The sequence below is a fragment of the Platalea leucorodia genome (assembly GCF_965183815.1).
Source record: "Platalea leucorodia genome assembly, chromosome: W".
In the NCBI taxonomy this organism is placed as follows: domain Eukaryota; kingdom Metazoa; phylum Chordata; class Aves; order Pelecaniformes; family Threskiornithidae; genus Platalea; species Platalea leucorodia.
In genome coordinates this window covers 3604523-3622745 of record NC_138859.1, presented here as the reverse complement: position 1 = coordinate 3622745, position 18223 = coordinate 3604523, and positions in this window count along the sequence as shown.

Below are 18223 nucleotides of genomic sequence, written 5' to 3'. Positions count from 1 at the left end.
TTGTATCTCTTTTTCCCCTCATTCAGATGTCAGGTGGTAAACTGCTTGATAAGGTGAGCAGGTGTCAAGGTGCTTCAGAGTGAGGTGGGGGTGAACACTCTCTTCAAAACTAAAAACAGCTGGCTCTTACCTGCTTGGGGACGTGCTTTCTTAAATTCTTTAAGGTCTTTAAGAAATCTCATTAGATGCTCAACTGCCCCTCTCTCTGCATGAGAAGAGTCAATTTGTCATGGTAATGCCAGTCACTGAGCCTCGCTTTCACAGCTTATTTTTTTGTTTTTGGTTCCAATAAACTGTTTCCCCAGTTGCTTCTTGGATTTGTATTTCTTTGTGCAGGTTTTCTGCTGCATTATGTCTTTATTGTTGTAATGCTAACTGAAAGATTTGAGCGGAAAGGGGTGAGTTTCTTTAAACCCTGATTCTCAGCCGTTCCATCCATGTTGCACGCCCTGGTAGGAGTACAGCGAGCTTCAGGGAGTTGAGTACGCTGTGCAAAACCAGCACTGGGACCCTGTTTACTGCCAGCAAGCTGGGAGTTAAGCCCCTTGATCTTACACAGGTATAGGGGGCACAGCGAGAGGCAGCTGAGTTAATTAAGTGTCCTAAAGGTGCACAGGAGAAAGCCATCATACTTAATAGAAGCAAGAGCCTATAAGGGCTGGGAGAACACAGAGCTAAGGAAGAACAGATGGTGCTGTGCTCTGGGCTGCTGCTCTTTGGCAATATTTCTGCTTATCGGAGGTATTCCAGCTTCCAAGTGAAGTTTTCTGGTCCTGTTGGAGAAGGGATGGGATTGTGGTTTTGTTGCCGTGGGGAAGGCGCAGTAGAAACGTGGTAGGATGCTGCGGAGGGGAGCAAAGTGTGCAGGGTGGTTTGCAGTGAGGAACTGAAGGGGAAAACCAAGCCTAAAACTGACTGGTGGCTTTGGATTGATTTAGCAGCAGTCCTGGAGTAGATTGCTGTCGCTTGGAGAAAAGTGAGTGTGTTGAGAGGAATTTCAGCAGATTCTTAGGCTGTGGATTTTAAAAGGTTGATTGTCCTTGGTCTGTACCTGTGGAAAAGTAGAGCGCCAATGACTTGGAGCCTCTGGCTTTTGTTTCTTTCAGGAGGTGGCTTTAATGCTGTAACTGGGATGTGCTTTGGTTTTGGGTATGGAAGGGAGTAGGGTTTTGTCCTGGGAAAGTGTATTTTAGAAGAACGGATGTTAAAAACCAGTTTTGAGTACTAGCCTGACCATTAGGGCAGCGGAGGGCAACGAAAATGGTGCTGAGCGCGTTGGCCTGATTATATACGTATGTACGGTTTGTAGTGTGCTCAGAGAGGGCGTCTGTGCGAGGAAGCGACTGGAGCACCCTGCGGATCGCCCTGCTCCCGTAGCCTCGCTGCTGCTGTGTCTGTGAGGCCGATGGGATGGCCCGTGAGGTAGGACTGGGGCTGGGGAACAGTCAGCTCCTCGTGGGCACCTCCTCTGGGGTGCTCCAAGTGCTGCTGATTAATGGCTAACGAGGCTTTGGCAGTCCAGCCCCCAGTGCAGGGGGGAGCTTGTGCCATGCACCGGCCTTCTGCGTAACGCAGCGCGAGATCTCGGCACGCGGACTGCGCGAGGGCTTTGTGCGAGTTCGTTGCATGTTAGTGTTTGCTATATTGATGCTGACAGATGCGTGGATGCCTTTAATTGCTTTAAGAGCTTAAAGCCCACAAGGCACGGGGAGGAGGCACAGATTTTCAAAAGCAATCAGCTAAGTGCCAAACCTAAATGCCTGGATTTACAAGACTGCTGTACTTTTTAGTGCTTGAACTATCCTGTGGCAAGTGTTTGCAAATTCAGCTCTTAGCTTCTTTGAAAATCTAGCTGTAGTGTCCTATTAATTAGAATTACAGTGTGTATGTGCGGTGGGGTTTTGTTTTATTTTTTTTTGTTTTCTTCCTTCCCCATTTTTCCCCCCCATACGGGTTTGCAGGATGAGGCAGGGGCTCTGGAAGAGGAGGAAGAAGTTTGTAACATCTCCTGAGGAGAAGACTAAAACTGTGTTATTCTTGCAGCTCTTTTTGCAGCTCCAGACGAGGGGCGGGGGGAGAAGCCTTTCCATCCTACCCCTGGACAAGCCTGCTCCAAAGAGGCTACGCTAAGCAACAACACCAGGGGAAACATGATTCCTTTAAGAGACTTAGCAATACCTGTTTTCACTCAGTGCCTGTTCCTGGGCTCGGATTCCCAGGTCACAATGGTAATGTTTATCTGTTTGTGTCTGTTTCTGCATTAACATGCTTTATTTTCTTTCTTCTGCTTCTCCTATTCACCTTGTCCTTTCTCCAGGTCCATTAAGGACAGGTAAGGCATGCAGAAGAGCACAGAGGGGAGGCAAGGGCACTGCTCTTTGACCTGTCTCGGTGACCTGGAATGGACAGGCAAATGATACTGAAGCTTTTGGCTTCATGGCCTCTTAAATATATCACTCTTCTTTTTGTTGTTGTGTTTTTGTGTGTGGAAAATGTCCAAAGCAAACAAGGCCAAACGTTGGCCCCTAATGGAAGTGGTTGGGAGACAAAAGTATACCCATGAGAAAGGCAGGGTATGATGGAGAGGGTGGGGAAGGGAGGAAGCACATGGCTCCTCCAGGAGCAGCAGCCCTATGGAGGCAGCCCCGCAGCTTGTGGAAACAAAAGGGTTTTCTCTCTCCGCAGCACTTAGCGAAGGGGACAGTCAATAGTAGTGACTTGATGGCGTGCCTGATCGGGGGCACCTTGTTCCTTCTTGTCCCATTGTTTCTGCCATTGTTGCTACTAAATAACGCATGAAGCTCATTGAAAGCCGAAATGGGTCTCGTGAGGACTTGCTGTGTCCCTCTCCCTGGGCACCAGCCTCTATGTGGGTAGTGTTGAGGGAACCCCGTCCTGACAGTTGTTTTTCAGGTCACCCTCTCTTTGTTTAAAGAATGGGAGGACGACGATGACTTTCTCGCCTGCTTGTGCTTGAAGGTCTTTGGATTGGTGGGAAGTGGTGCCGGGAAATTGCTTGGGACTGGGTTAGCGGTGTCTTCCTAGATGATGAGTGGCTTGCGTTGCTGGAGATACTCTTTAGAGCCCTGATCTTCAAGAGGGAGTGCTCGGCACACTTGTACCAGCCAACATACAAATGCACTGATGAAGACACAAATGTGATGTCCAGGTTTTTCTGAACTCCAAATGTTTTCCAGGGTCCTGGAAGTTACTAGCTCTACGTTCCCTGCTACAAATAATGTGCAGAGCAGGGCAAGATTTGAACCTACAGATTGCAGATGTTTTCTATTCCTAGGTCTTGTGTATGGCACTTTACCAGCATTTCTCTTCTGCTGATAACTCCAGTAGTGACTTGCAAACAAGATTCCAACAATGCCACTTTTTTTCCCCATTAGGTTGCCACGGCCAAATTTTGGCAGGCAGTAATAAAATAGCGGAAGGCAGTAATCTCAGGTAACTCTTAGGGCTGTGCCATGAAAGCTGAGAGTCCTTAGCTCCTAGCTGATCCCATAGACGTGAAGTTAATGTGTTAACAAAATGGTGGGATCAGATGCAAGGGTGCGTAATGCGTCTCCTACATAGCTGTTCCCTTCTGCATCCCATGTCCTGGCCTTGCAGTGAGCCCTCTTGCAAATTTAGTAACTGGAGTCTCTGTCCTTGAACTAATTGTTCAAGTTTCTGCACAAGAGCAAAACCGCTAGCAGAGATTGTCCTTGTTAGGACATGTTCCTTGGCTTGTCACAGTGAATCAGCACCAAAGACGTTAAAACAGATGTTTCCCTAACGCCTTTTAAGGACGAGGAGGGATTTGCTGCATTTGCCTGGGAGTAATGGAGACCGGTACGCTGTGTTCTTGAGCATCTTCCCCCTTTTACAACTAAATGGCCTTATTCTGTTCAGCTCCTCCCCTCTTCTCCCTTTCTCCTGGACGTAGCTTTCCAATCACAGCAAAATAAATCCTGACACACTGGATGGGGGGCCAGTTCTATCTGCTCAGTGCTCTTCAGGGCCAGAAGTCCTTTCTCTGGCTCTTGACCCCCCCGGACACAAAGTCTGTGCTTGCAGAGGCTCTGCTGTTAGGAGGGGGACTCTTGCCATCTAGTGGGAGGGGATGGTAAGCCTCCAGGACCTCTGCCACCCCTCAGGATAAGATGACAAAATGCAACCCTCCTTCCCGGACTTCTGGCGTGTGAGTCATCTCACTGCACATGTGGGATTAGCTCCCACTGCTTTCCCACAGTGTTGCCACCGCCTCAAATCGGTGACGCTGGATTTCTCAAACTCTCTTCCTTTCTAGAAACCTCACTCTTTTCACGTCTTTTAGGGGCAAGTCTTTGTTTACACCCTTCTATGCTTATCTCCTGGATGGCTGAGTTGCGCAGAGGGAATCTGTCAGGAACCCGTATGTATGGGGAAGGATGTTGGCGTGTGCTGGTCAGATACTGTATGCCACCTGTGTTTTGTCAGGAGATTGCTTGGGGGAAGTTGCCTTTCAACAGCTGACTCCTTGAATCAGTGCTCAAAGGCAGCCAGGATCTCTAAGTAATTGCTCTTACAGATAGAGAATGAAAAGTACTTGCAAAGTGCCTTGCGCTGGAGTCTTCCTTGGCCTAGGAAAACCAGAAGCTCACATTCCAGTTGGGAGATTTCAGTACTAACTGGCCTCTCCCCACCCCTTTCTTGAAAGGTTAAGGAGAGAAATACAAGAAAGATGTATGCGCTTTCTCTGCATATGTGCTGCTGTGTTGTTCAAACTGCCTGGGACTGAGGAGGAACAGCTGCTGTCATGTACAAGAACAGACATCATCTCTGAGCCCCTGTGCCTGCTACAGAAACGGATCTGCTGCGAGTATCTCACGGGGCTTCAGGTTCTCACCCGCCTTGGCGTATGAGCCTTTCGTTTGCTTAGAGAGAGGTGTAGTTACCGGGTGTTACTCTCTAGGTGATGCATCAGGCTGAGAGCTGGAAGACGTGGGTCTATCACAGATCCCGCGTGAGGCTGATCTGCGCTTCTGTTCGGATGGGCCGTTTGTTAGGAGTCTCAACTTCAGCAGAGATCTTGTTTGGGAATGTTTTTGTAGAGCACTGAGGTCAGCTGTGCCTTAGTGAGCTGATATGAATAGCAAGACTGAGAAGTTATGAGGCCCGCGGATTTGAGGGAGGTGACTCTGCAAAGCATGGAAAATCAAGTGGGTGATGGAAAGTAAGCATGATGTCGTTGTCTGCATTGCATGGACCATTACACTAGAACACATGCAGAGGAGGAGAAAGAGAGATCTCAAGGGATTGAAGTTATTTCTTATAGAAAATGAATCGCATTTTTTCCAGCTTTGCTGGCTGCAAAAGAGCTGTGTCATGCAAGGGTCCCTCCCTGAACAGAAGCAACGCAAGTTTACAGTCCTTTCAACGCCAGCTAGCAGTAACCAAATAGCAGGGATGGGAGCTTGGGAGGTCACTTCAGTCACTACCAAACTCCTCATGTGGAAACCGTAGAAATTCCAGTAGGGATTAAACATATAAATTGGTGTATGCCTTTTTTGAGGGCTGCATAGACCTGCTTCTCCAGAATCGCTGCTGTTTGTTAGCCATCCTATGAGCTCAAAAGCAGGGATATAGCTCTCCAATTACACGTTGCAGGAACTTTCCACTAGGGCCAATTGGTGTGAAAATTGCCACGTGTCATTAACACTCTTATAGAGTAGTCAGGTCCTTCAGTTCTTTAGGTATCGCCTAGATCATCTCTGTGTGGAGCAACCTTTACGGAGCTCAGGGTATCTGCTCTGTGAATTTGAAAGGTCAAGTCGACCTGCGGCTCCAGAGAGTCTACAGGGTGAAAACGCAAGGTTTGGGGAGGCAATGAGCCTTCCCTTTTTAAAAGAACTGAAAATTGGAGTAGAGAGATTATAGAACCTAATAGCGCGTGCCTAATTTTTGGGAGCATGGACCATGACTGTGACTGCTTGGTCAAAACCAGTCTGGACTTGTCCATATGGCAAGGCGTGTCCTTCAGGCAGATGCAGAAGAAAACATGTAGGCCAGGTACGTGGACCTGAAATGGTGGCTGTGCGTATGGCCAAGAGACAGATTCAGCTGTAGCTGGTACTTGTACGAGTATTTTGCATGAAAATATCCATTATGTGCGGAGTCACTGAATGCGGAAAATCGGTGCCCGCTGTTAGCTACGGTATTGCTGCCCACAGGGGTGCATCTTTGCCCCTTTGTTGGAAGAAGCTGAAAGATTGCTGCTGGGGAGAGGATAAGATATGGGGTGGTAGATCTGTGCTTCCCTCCTGGTGAAGGGCAGCAAACTCCACAGAGCCCAAAGAGCAACGAGGTGATGGTTAAACAGGCTGAGGGGTGATGGGATGGCTGGTGGGCCTGGAAAGTGCTTTCCCTTGTTGCCTGTTTGCACGATCAGATGATGCAAATCCAGTTTGAGCAGCATTTTTTTCTGTAGACTGTAGGATTTTGAGAGGTTTCCTAATTTTTTTTTTTTTTTTTTTTTTTTTTTTTTGCTAGGTGCTTTTCTTCTGGTCTTAACCAGCTGCAGAACGAAGGGGGCAGCAAATTCCCTGAATCCAGCGTGTCACCTCGAAGAGCTTTGCTGAATTCCTGCTGAATGTTTCGCTTTATGCAACCAGCAAGCTCTTCCATCAGCTGGAAGCCTGCATGGCATTTGCTGCTTGTATCCTTACCCGACCTGGGCATTCGGCAAACATTCCTCCGGCAGGCTGTCATGTTTCTCCATGCCCTGATCAGCAGACGCTCACACATTCCTTCCTCTGGCCAAACTGCCTTCAGCTTCCTGCCAGTCCGAAATAGCTCTGCTCCATGGAGCTTCTGCTGGGACACGTTTTTCCCCTGATGTCCCCGACACTAAGCAAGGCGAGTCTGGCCAGGCTTGACCCACCAGGTGGTGCTCTGCTGATAGCCATGATGCTAATTGCAATTTGCAGCGTTTCACCTTCTTCATGAGCATTCCCAGTACAGGAGAATTAGGGCACTGTGGACTAGCTGCTGCTGCTGACCACTCGTGCTGGCTTCCCTGGGAAGAAGAGCCAAGCTCCATTTCGGTGGCATCCTGGGTTTAAGTCCTGACATCTTGATAGTCTCTATATCACATCAAGAAACAACTGTCCTCTTTCTAATATTTTTTTTTCCCCTTTCACAGCACGATTGACCTTGGGGGACTGCCTGCAGGAGACTTCACCAACTCCTGGGAACGTGGTTGTCATCACCCTACCAGTACTGTTAGGTGATATAGTCAGCTCTGGGTGGGTATCATCTCAGAAGGGAGATGCCATGCCAGTAAGTAACGGGGCCATTCAGTTGAATGAACCGAACCCTCAGTTCTGGACCAGACCACTTCACGTAGCGTCTGTGAAACAGAGAGCAAGAGAGACTTCGTGCTGAACGCCTTACAGTCTCTTGTAAGCAAAGTTGAGCTTCTCTGGTATTGTCAGTTTGTTCAGTGAAGAGTTATGACCTTGCTTAAATTATTCAGGGCTGCGTTACACTTCCAAACTAGCTTCCTTTCCGTTGCCAGCATGTTGCAGATTCCTCTAATGTTGGTGCCCAGTCCAGTGCAATATCCCTTTCCCATAAAAGGTGGCATCAGAGAGTGGGGAAGCTCTGCACATCAGTGCCGGAGCAGCTGGGACTAAGAACGAATGCTGCTTTTCCTGCGGTTGGGGTTGAGAAAACGGAGTTGTGCTCTGAGCAGGAAGCAAACGTTACTTGGTGTAGGTAAATTGTGTTTAGGAAGTGATGAAAAGCCTGGGATGAGGGAGGAGTCTGATGACAGACATGTTCTTGTAGGGTTTGGTGTTACATTGCTGGAAATGTATCCAGCGATGTGGATTAAGCACTTGAGCTTTGCAAAATAATTAATGGAATTAATTGGAGAATTGATGCGAAACCAGGCAGGAGTAACCTGGAAGAGTATGCCATAGGCAGCAGTCCTGTGCTAGGGAAGGGCATGCTAGCAAGTCCTTTACAAGTATGAATATACTGAAATAAGCGGGGATATTCCTTCCAAAGTTAGCCTTTGGGCATACCTGCTCTTCTTTCTGTGCCTATCAACTTTCTGCTGCCTTGTTTGAAAAACCCATTGAACGTAGATTTAAATACCCAAGGTCAAAGCTGGTGAGAAAATAAATTTCCATTCTTTGGGAAATGCTGACACTTCAGAATGCGTTGCTGTCCAAAATTGGGTCAGAAGACAAAATTTCAAGGTCCTCTCTGTAATAGAGATTTGAAAGCCACTGTTTTCTTGTTATTTTCACAGTTACAGAAAATGGAAGTGAATAGAATTGGTTTGATGCATTAAAAGCCTAAATGAAGAAAAAAAAGAAAAGGACGGTTTTACAAACACAACCCCCCCTCTAGTTGAGAAGATTGCAGAAGTTTACAGTTGCCTCAGAATAATGTCTAATTGATTTAGCTACTTGTTGATAGAACTGTTTCAACTAGCTCAGACCAGTGTCACTATTTCACTGCCAGCCGTTCACACCACAGATGCTCTGAATTTTCTGACACAGCAGAGGCTGGGATTTTTGATTGGCGTGTTGGTTTTTTATGAAGAATTGATTTTAGTATCTGGTTAGTCCTCAGGACAGCAATATGGAGTAACTCTTGCTGCAGATCTAGGTGGTTATTAAGTACGTGCCCCGGTTTGAGCTGCTGTAGTTATGAGCTTTAAGAATATCGAGCTGCTGGAAAAGCACTCGCTGGATGCTGAAGGGTTAAGGTGGGCGATACCTGAATAGCTGGGGAGATGGCATGCTGCAAACCCTACAAACTATAGAAAGGGGTGTAAGTTTGAAGATGCTGTACTATAAGACCATGCACCCCTCTGTATTTGTAGAGTGCTTAGCACTGTGAGGCTCTGAATCAAATCGGGACGCTTAAAAACTGCTGTGATCACGCTGTATTATTTAACATGGATATTGATATGATTCTCGCTATTTGTTCTCTAGGTACGTCCTGAGAAAGCATTCATGTTGCTAACCCACCTCCTTCCTTGCAACTCTGGCTAGATTTTTTCCCCCCCTCCCCATTCTTTTCTGTTTGCAGTCCTTCTGCTCAGATTACAAGACAAGCCCATGATATCACCCGCTATGAGCTGAGGCTGAAGGGGCTGGGTCTTGGGAGGGGTTTGCTTGCCTAACTCTCGTGAAATTTGCCAGGAAGCAGCAGCTTCTTGCAGCATATTGCCCTGGCTGCAGGATATCTTCCAGCGCAGAGGGGACCACTCAGCCGGCGCGCTCAGCCCAGAAGAAAGAACTTCACGAAGCCCGACAAGACAGAGGTCACCCCCAGCACAGCCTACCACTAACTCCAAGGTAAACGCGGTCCCGCCGAGACTGCACGCCAGAACGGTGGCATTACTGCTGGAGATGAAGGGGCTGATGAATTAGTTTAAACATTTCTAACCCTCTCTTGCTTCGGGGCTGCAAGTTTGATTTCACTTCTTCCCTTTTCTCTTTGAATGTATTTTCTTTCTCTCCCGTGAGTTTGTTATAAAGTATGATGTTTAGACCTAACAGCCTGGGAAGGAGGTAGACGTTTCTTCTAATTCCTGTCCCCTGAGACTTGATTTGGCAGGAGTGGGATAACACAGATATGCGGTGTCACTTTGCAAAGACGTTGTGACCAAGTTAAAGATTTTCTCCCCTTGCTTGCTCGCAGGCATGCACAGATGAAATAAAAAAAGACATGTTGCAAGCTGTCTACAAGTTCAGGCAATGCATATTCTGTAATATTATTAAAATATGCTTGATTTAGACCAGAAAGCTACAGTACATGCCATCAACATTGTGTAAATGTTACCAGCTAAACTTCAGAAGCAGTTTAAATTGTCTGCTTTGAATAACTGCTCTTTCAGAGGAAGAGGCTTCAGTGCAGATGTTTGCCATTGGCAGAAGGTGCAGAACGGTTATGTCCTTAGTTAAGAAACTTTTCTACCGTCTGGGAAACTGTTCTGGGCTTCACAGCCCCTTGCAAAACAGCCCTCAGCCTACCATCAGCTTTCTTTAGGGTGTTTTATCATGCAGCGATCACAGGGGGTTTCAGGATGACTCCAGGATATGCAGTGGTATCCACCTGAAAAGTTGCAGCACAGAAACATGGGATGTTTCTGTCTGGAATGAACATAGCCTAGGTTGAGTTCTGGTTCTTCAGCATGCACACAAACAACTCTGCCGCCTTTTAAATTATTTTTTTGTTGTTTAATTTAAACAGATGTTACTGTGGGGGGGTAAAAACTGATCTAAAGACCAAGATAATTTAGAAGACTATAGAGAAAGATCCTAGTTTAGCTATCTGGGAGCATCTCTATAATCAGCTTATAAAGATGACATTGCAGGGCTTTCAAATTTGTACTGGCTAGGGGCTGGAAATAATTGCTTCAGGGTTCCTACTTCCCAGTTTCATTTCATCCGTATTGAACCACCCACAGTGGTGGAATTTCCTTGGTTGGAAGCTAGAGAGCAGTTAGAAAACATAAAATGAAATATTAGCGTGAGCTACTGTACTAGCAAAGCATATAGGGAGAAACCACATCTTCAATGTAGCGTGCTGGATGCTTGTTGCTGCAGGAATGAATTTCGTGTGATCTTAGTTCTAAGTGCAGGATGATGTTGGAAAGGCCCCCCCAAAATGAGTTACTAATATGAAGTTTAATACTGCAATCAGGTGGTGGTGAGGCTCAAGATAACCCTAAGATTGTCTGCTCTCCAGTCAAATCCAGCATGGTGCTTTGTGAGTGCTGGGGCAGGAGTGCGGAGATGAGGTCTGCAGACAAAACTTCAGGAAAGTTTTAGCAGCTTGGAAAAGCAACCAAGATTGAAGAGACTCTTGATGATGGAGTAGAGGACGATGCCGTTGTCTTCAGCAGGGTGATCTAATAGAGAAGCCATGCATTTTGCAGAAAGTACTGGTTTTTGCAAGTTAAACAAAGACCCCAAAACGCATGCCTAGTAATGTTCTCTGGATTTCTTTCAATAGTTTGACTCCCAAGTTCACTGTCTTTACCTTACTGTCCCGCTAACTTCCCTTCTGGTTTTCTGTTTCTTGATTTTATGTTTATTTTAACCTTTTATTCTTTCGCCTCCTGAACTGTTTCATAACATTCTTGGTGCTGTTTAAAAACACAGTGATGTCTTTTCGTAGAGATCGCAGCTCCAGTGGATGGAATGATTTAGCAGATCAACCCGTCAGTTGGTTTGCAAAGCACTTTCTGTGAAATCCTCTGGGAGCGCGCGTGTGTGCAGATACACGTTTGCTATGAATGTCTGCAAGCATACACATTGAGGAGGAAAGGTCCCGCCTCCTAACCTGGAGTAATGGTGATGGAAGTTTGTTATTTCAAGGGATATTTCACAGGAAAACCAACGTGCTGTTCTGAAGTCAACCTGTCCCGTGTCTGCCCTGCTGATGGGTTACGCTGCGTTAATTAAGACAGCATTACACTGAGGTATGAGGGGGACCTCCTTGGAGGATATCTAGTATTTGCTAATGCTCTTCAAACTTAGGTCGTGCACGTATGTGTTCTGGTTCTGTGAGTGTGTGCGTGTGTCAGCTGTGGGTTTTAATGTGGCACCCTTTTGCAGGGTCTTTATTCATGAACTAATTTTGTACGTCATGAGCTACATGCGTAGGTTTCATGAAAAGAGGAGTTGAATCATGTAGCTCTAGTTGTCACTGCTGCTTTTGCTAAGTACAAACAGATCGCTTGGTCATCGTAAACGCATCCACTAGCTGCAAATTAAAGGATTTATACTACTAGGTTCAAAAAAATCACTTTTTCTGTTTAATTGTCTTGGAAGTATATTTGGGAATAAGTTGTGTTTCCTATTAAGAGTACAGCACAAGGTCTGTGGAACAGCCAGCTGATGCTGGCCAGGAGCCCGAGAGTTGTCATGATTCACATCTCTATTCGTCTTCATTCTCCGACACCAGGCAAAGGGAAGAGATAAGGAAAATAAAGAACTTCCCAAAATGAAGCATATTTGAATTGCAACCGTGATGTGGCGAGAAGATGCTGCCTGTGTCCATCTGATCCCCAGGCAAGTTTTTGTGCCTTCTAAGATGAATGAATGCATCAAGGGGCTAAAACTGAAAGCAAATGTGAATTGCTTCAGTTGAAGAAGCAGGTGTGAGAAGGGACCGCAGCCTGGATTTGGAAGCTATAAGAAGCGTTCAGCTGAGCCCTTTCACGAAACGTGCTGACCATGGATCTGGGTGTTCGGCCCTGCAAAAATGGCTGTGTCTGTGCAACTTTGGAGAGCAGCGTACTTCTAAACACTGGGATCTCATAGAACTAATCAAATAATGATGTAAAGGGCTTTGGTTAGGCAACTCCCACAAACTGATTTTTCTGTTGTTAGACCTGTAGCTGTCTGTTAAAAGAAAACACAAGCAAAATGCCTTTTCTTTCCTACTCTCCTAACTAGCGTGTTTGTCCATCAGAGCTTCTCTTCTCTTGTCTAGCTTCAATAGCAAGTGGTGGTAAGCAAGATACATTCCTGGGCTGTATACATCTCTTTTTGCTGTCTGTTGTAGTTTATCCTCATCAGTTGGCAAACACTCCAAACTGTTTTCTGTGCCAGGTAGCACATAGTAAGCTTTTGGGAGGAAATAAAAAGAGTGGGCATGTATGGAGGTACGTTCAAATGTGAAGCAGAGGCCCGAAGGTTCTTTAGTAATTATTAAATAATGTTGTTTCTCCCTTGAGTGACATCCTGTGGCTGGTGAAGTCGTGGCAAGTCTATACCTTTGGATTGTGTAAGCTTTACCTCTGCTGCGAGAGGGCATACTGGGACTTCGCGCTCTCTCTTTCCCTGCAGCATCCCAACAGGCTAGAAGCAGCAAATTGCACTTGGTAGCTCCCCTGATGTAAACAACTGTTGAATTTGCTACTGGTTGCCCTTGGCCAGTTTGCAATAATGTGAAATTTGCTTTCTTAAGGTAGTTCTCAGCTCCCTGGTAGCAGCTTTCAGTTCCTGAGCAGCAACAGCTCTCTAAAGTAACTTATGAAAGCCTTTTGCTAATCAGAGGGCTCCAGGGCTCCTGAGTGAAAGGGATGAGCAAATGGCAACAGCTCAGTGGTACTGGCTCTTAGGCACCGTTCTTTTCTCCTCAACTGTGAAGAGAAATCCAGACGAAATGTGTTCCTCAGAGGGATCATTAGCAGACTATATTTGCCATCCTCCTGGCTTGCAGAGTCTCTGGATTTGTAACATGTCAAAATGTTATCCTGAAATGATTTCTGCGGTCCTGCTTGTTCTGGGCTCCGCCTTGAATCCTATAGAGCATTTTACTGGGGGGAAGAAAAGAAGAAAAAACAAACCCTTTAGTTTTTGGTTTAGATGTCCCTAGCAGCATTTTGGCTTCCTTCAGTTGTTAACTTCCACCTTCAACATGCTCTTTGGCTTGCCTTAGCTTTTGCTGCACCTCCTAAAAGTGGCTGTGTACCAACACTAGAAGGGGCTTGCCTGACCCCTCAGGTGTTGCACGATGGCATCTCATCCCTGAGGAGTCCATCCCAGTCACGGGACACTATACACAAGTTTTGTTATCAAGCCCATGATGTTCTGCTTGGCTCCGAGGCAGGTTCAGTTACGCTGAAGTCAATCTGAAGGATGTCTGGGGATTTCAGTGCTGTTCAATATCTTCATCAATGACACAGACGGATCGAGTGCACCCTCAGCAAGTTTGGAGATGACACCGAGCTGAGCAGTGCAGTGACACACCTGAGGGATGGGATGCCATCCAGAGGGACCTGGGCAGGCTGGAGAAATGGGCCTGTGTGACCCTCATGAGGTTCAACAAGGCCAAGTGCAAGGTCCTGCACCTGGGTCGGGGCAATCCCTGGTATCAGTACAGGCTGGGGGACGAAGGGATTGAGAGCAGCCCTGAGGAGAAGGACTTGGGGGTGCTGATAGATGAAAAGCTGGACATGAGCTGGCAATGTGCTCTCGCTGCCCAGAAAGCCAGCCGTACCCTGGGCTGCATCCCCGGCAGCGGGGCGAGGGAGGGGATTCTGCCCCTCTGCTCCCTCTGGTGAGACCCCACCTGGAGCCCTGCGTCCAGCTCTGGGGTCCTCAGCACGGGAAGGACATGGAGCTGTTGGAGAGGGTCCAGGGGAGGCCACAGAAATGATCAGAGGCTGGAGCACCTCTGCTATGGGGAAAGGCTGAGAGCTGGGGGTGTTCAGCCTGGAGAGGAGAAGGCTGCAGGGAGACCTGATTGCGGCCTTTCAGTCCTTAAAGGGGGCTTGTGAGAAAGATGGGGACGGACTTTTTAGCAGGGCCTGTTGCGATAGGACAAGGGGGAATGGTTTTAAACTAAAAGAGGGTAGATTCAGACTGGATATAAGGAAGAAATTTTTTACGATGAGGGTGGTGGAACAGTGGCACGGGTTGCCCAGAGAGGTGGTGGATGCCCCATCCTTGGAAACGTTCAAGGCCAGGCTGGATGGGGCTCTGAGCACCCTGATCTGGTTGTAGATGTCCCTGCCCATTGCAGGGGGGATGGACTAGGTGACCTTTAAAGGTCCCTTCCATCCCAAAGCATTCTATGATTTCTAGGAAGAGCATTAAGAGTGATGGTGATTTTTCTGGTCACCCCAATCTATTTTGATGTTTTCCTGCCATGCAGTGGGGTGTGGGGTTTCATGGGGAGCACGTGGTCTTCTCCAGAGCTCCTCATCCACTGAGGTAAGTACTGGTCTTGCCTTGTTCCTCTAGCTAATGGGTCTCTGCTGTAGATTTGGATTTATTGCCATTGCTTGGTATATCTGGTCCTGCCAGTGACCTTTATGGCTTAGTGTTTTAAGAGCGTGAGCAAGAGGGCTCTCATTCGTGGCTTACCCTGGTGTTGTAATCAATGGGGATTTAATCTACGAAAGCATTAGCCCTAGTGCCCGTGGCAGGGCTGAATCTCTTGGAAGAATGGGAGAATGTATCTGAGCTCTTACCCAAGCGAGCGGTAGCATTTCTATTCGCTTTAGTAGTACTGGAGAGGGGCCCAGTGTGAATCGCCCTTGCGTTGGCTGGAGAACTGCTTTGGCGGTAGTGGGAAATCCTGTTCTCGTCCCACGGCCGTGCATGCTGCGGGATGTGTGAGCGTGCCTGAGGAATGCACTCTGGGCGATGGGGCATGGAATTGGAAATGCAGGGCATGGAATTGGAAATTCGGGCGGTACCATTTCAAGTGGCTGAATACCAACTGTTTGGTGCTCCTGGCTGAGACCCAGATGTGCCAGCAGTGGTCAGAGTGCTAATGGTCTCTGCCTCCCGATGGATGCCAAGCCGAACGGAGCGTTGCTGGATCTCCAGTCACAAAGGACTCAAACCAAGCACTCCAGGCTTCCCTTTTGTCATCTGGATAAGGATGGGAGCAGGAAAGCTGGTGTTTCTGGTTTTGTCTGAGCTGATCTGTTGTTTGGGTGACTTGGTGAAATTAAAAAAGGCATCCTTGCTGGTAGGAGAAAGCTTTTGAGTTGGGGAGATGAATAGCCTATTCATTTCACCTGGTGTATTCTCTGAAGAAGTAAAAGCCCAATATTATTTTGAAATGAAAGTGTTGCACGTTTCCTTCTAAGCCTGCATCCATCTGCTCCCTTTGAGACTTAAGACTGGAGTCCGGAAAAGGGCTGAGTCAGCAGCTAGGAGAAGAGCATGCCTTAAAGCCTTAAATTACATGTTAATGCAGTGATAGAGAATCATCGTATGGCCTGAAGTACAGGATGGAGAGCCAGGAGACCTGGAGTATTTTCCTGGCTTCTCCGCTGACTTTATTCAATAGGTTTTTAATGACCTGTCTTGGATTCTTTTGAATGGGGAGACCAAAATATATACTTTTAGGATTACATCATTAATAAATCTGGAGGCTATTAAAGAGAGGGTGTGAGGGGAGGAATGAGCCCTACAATAAAGGGAATAGCCGGCACAAACCAAATGTCTTGCAAATCTAAGCCTAGATTTGTTCTAAGGGAGTTCAGCATGTGCAGCATTCTTTGAGACTTGAGGAAAAAATGTGTTTAAGTCTTGGTCACAGCAGCAGAGGAGTGGGTTTACTTAAATGTTTTCCTTACTAAATTTTGTTTCTGTGGCTAATAATGATGCCGCCATGTGCATGTGTGGTTGCTTCCTATCTGATACTGTCCGTGTTTGTTCCTTTAAATGCTCTTAAGTGAGTCTGTTGCTGAGTCGGTGGTGTTCTTATTGAAGAGCAGCGATAGTTTTCTTTGATACTGGTGCAGTACAACTGACATCTTGTAGCTAAGGAGAGGGATTTCAGGAGGAGCCAGGAGAGAATAAATCCAGGACTCGCGTGGCTGTTGTGCCGTGGAGTGAAAAAAGTGGTGTAAAATTTCCTGTGCTGCTTTATCGATCCTTTAGACCAGTCCTGTGTTACTGCTTGTCTTGCCTCCCGAAGAAAACTGACCCAGGTGGGATGGATGGATGCCTCTGCCAGAAGGTGCCCAAGCCTCTCCGGTGCCATAAGTCCCTGTTGTCCCTCCAGTCTTGATGGGAGACAGAAAGCTGAGAGCCCTTTTCAGTCCTGCGGAGCTGGGTGGCTTCCCCGGACGCTGCTGGGCACACCGGGCTCCTGAAGTTTCCCCATTTTACCTGGGCTGTTGTTTCTTGTGGAAATCCTAAAATATGCCCGTGTTCAAATTCCACTGGATTCTGCTTTTCCTGACATCGTGACTTAGGCTGAATAGTTTCTCTTAAGCACCGCAATAAACAAGACCTCTGGGTATGGAAGGTTTTATTTCTGGGGCGATGCAAACACTGTGTAAGCTTTGTCTCTTAATGTTTGAATGTGTAACTATTTTGAAGCGGATGGTAATATGACCTGAAGGAAAAGCGGACTGTGGTTGCTAGTACACACTGCAGTGTTGTCTCCTGAAGTCTGTAGGATTGCTGCTGTTCGATCTTAGGGAGAGTCCCTCCGGGATTCGCTTCTGCGGGTGGAATAGGACTAGAAGGGAGATTTCTGAATGTTTTTCCAGTACCTTCCTCTGGGCCCTCGAGGAGCCCCTCCTCATCCTCACAGGATCCTGACAACGATGAGATATGATGCTTTATGACCTGAGCACAAAACGTGTGTGCCCTGAGTCATTTTCCTTGGTGAAAGTGGGGGATTGTGTACATACGGGCTTGTTAAAATTCCTTTTTGCTAGTCAGACTTGCCTCTGCAGAGCAGAGGGCTCTCAGGCAACCTTATCCTCCCTCACCAAGTTCTCCTCAGTTCTATGGTAAATGGTAGGGTTTTTTTCTTAGTCTCACCAGACTCCAAAAGTCTTAAGCTTTTGGGGACCAAAAGCAAACCAGCCTGTGGTTGCCTTTTGGAGTGTTGGGGCTCCTGGGGTGTCTGACTCAGCAAGGCTTTGCCAAGAGCGAAAATTACACCTACTATATTTACTATAATCTAAATTGCTATCTCCCTGACTAATCTTGGTATCAATTAAAGTAACCTGGAAGTCTGTTGTGGCCCACCCCCCTCCCTACAGCTGCTCATGGACCCTGAGGTCTCCCCGTGCTGTGACTTTTTGAAAGGCTCTGGCATCTTGCGGTGGTCTGTCTGCTTTATTAATGAACGCTTCAGGGAGTACCGCTCTCAGCTGGTAACTATTACATCCTGCCTCTGAATGGTTTCCCCAAATTGTTGTGTCTTTTGGCTGAAGTCCTTCAGTAAAATGACTCGAGAGCGTTGGTTTGAATAGAGAGCAGTCCTGGAAACTGGAGTTTTGCACAGCTTTTAGCTATTCCTTGGCCTCTGAGCACGAAAGACCCCTATTAACCTGAGCGCAGAGCTGACCGCTGGTCACTGTTTGCCTTGGCACAAGAGGAACGAGTGAAACATGCTGACCTGCAGGTTACGCGCTGTTTGTTGATCCTTTTCTCCTGTAAAATGTTCTTATTTAGTTTACTATTGAGCTTTCTGGAGTATCATAACACAAAACTGTAACCTAGAGGGGAATTTGGCATAGTCTGTTAATTACGCTGACGTGCCTTCTTGTCTCTTGAGAGTTAGAGGTCCTTCAGGACTTGACTGTAAGGCTACTCACCACACATTATCTGCCTTTGCCTCCTCAAATATCCTTCGCAGCAAGACCATCCGGATGCTTCAGAAGGTCCCAGCAATATATAAACAGCGCTGCGTTCTTGTGCATGTGGGACAGCCATGGGAAAGGCGAAATGACTTCTTT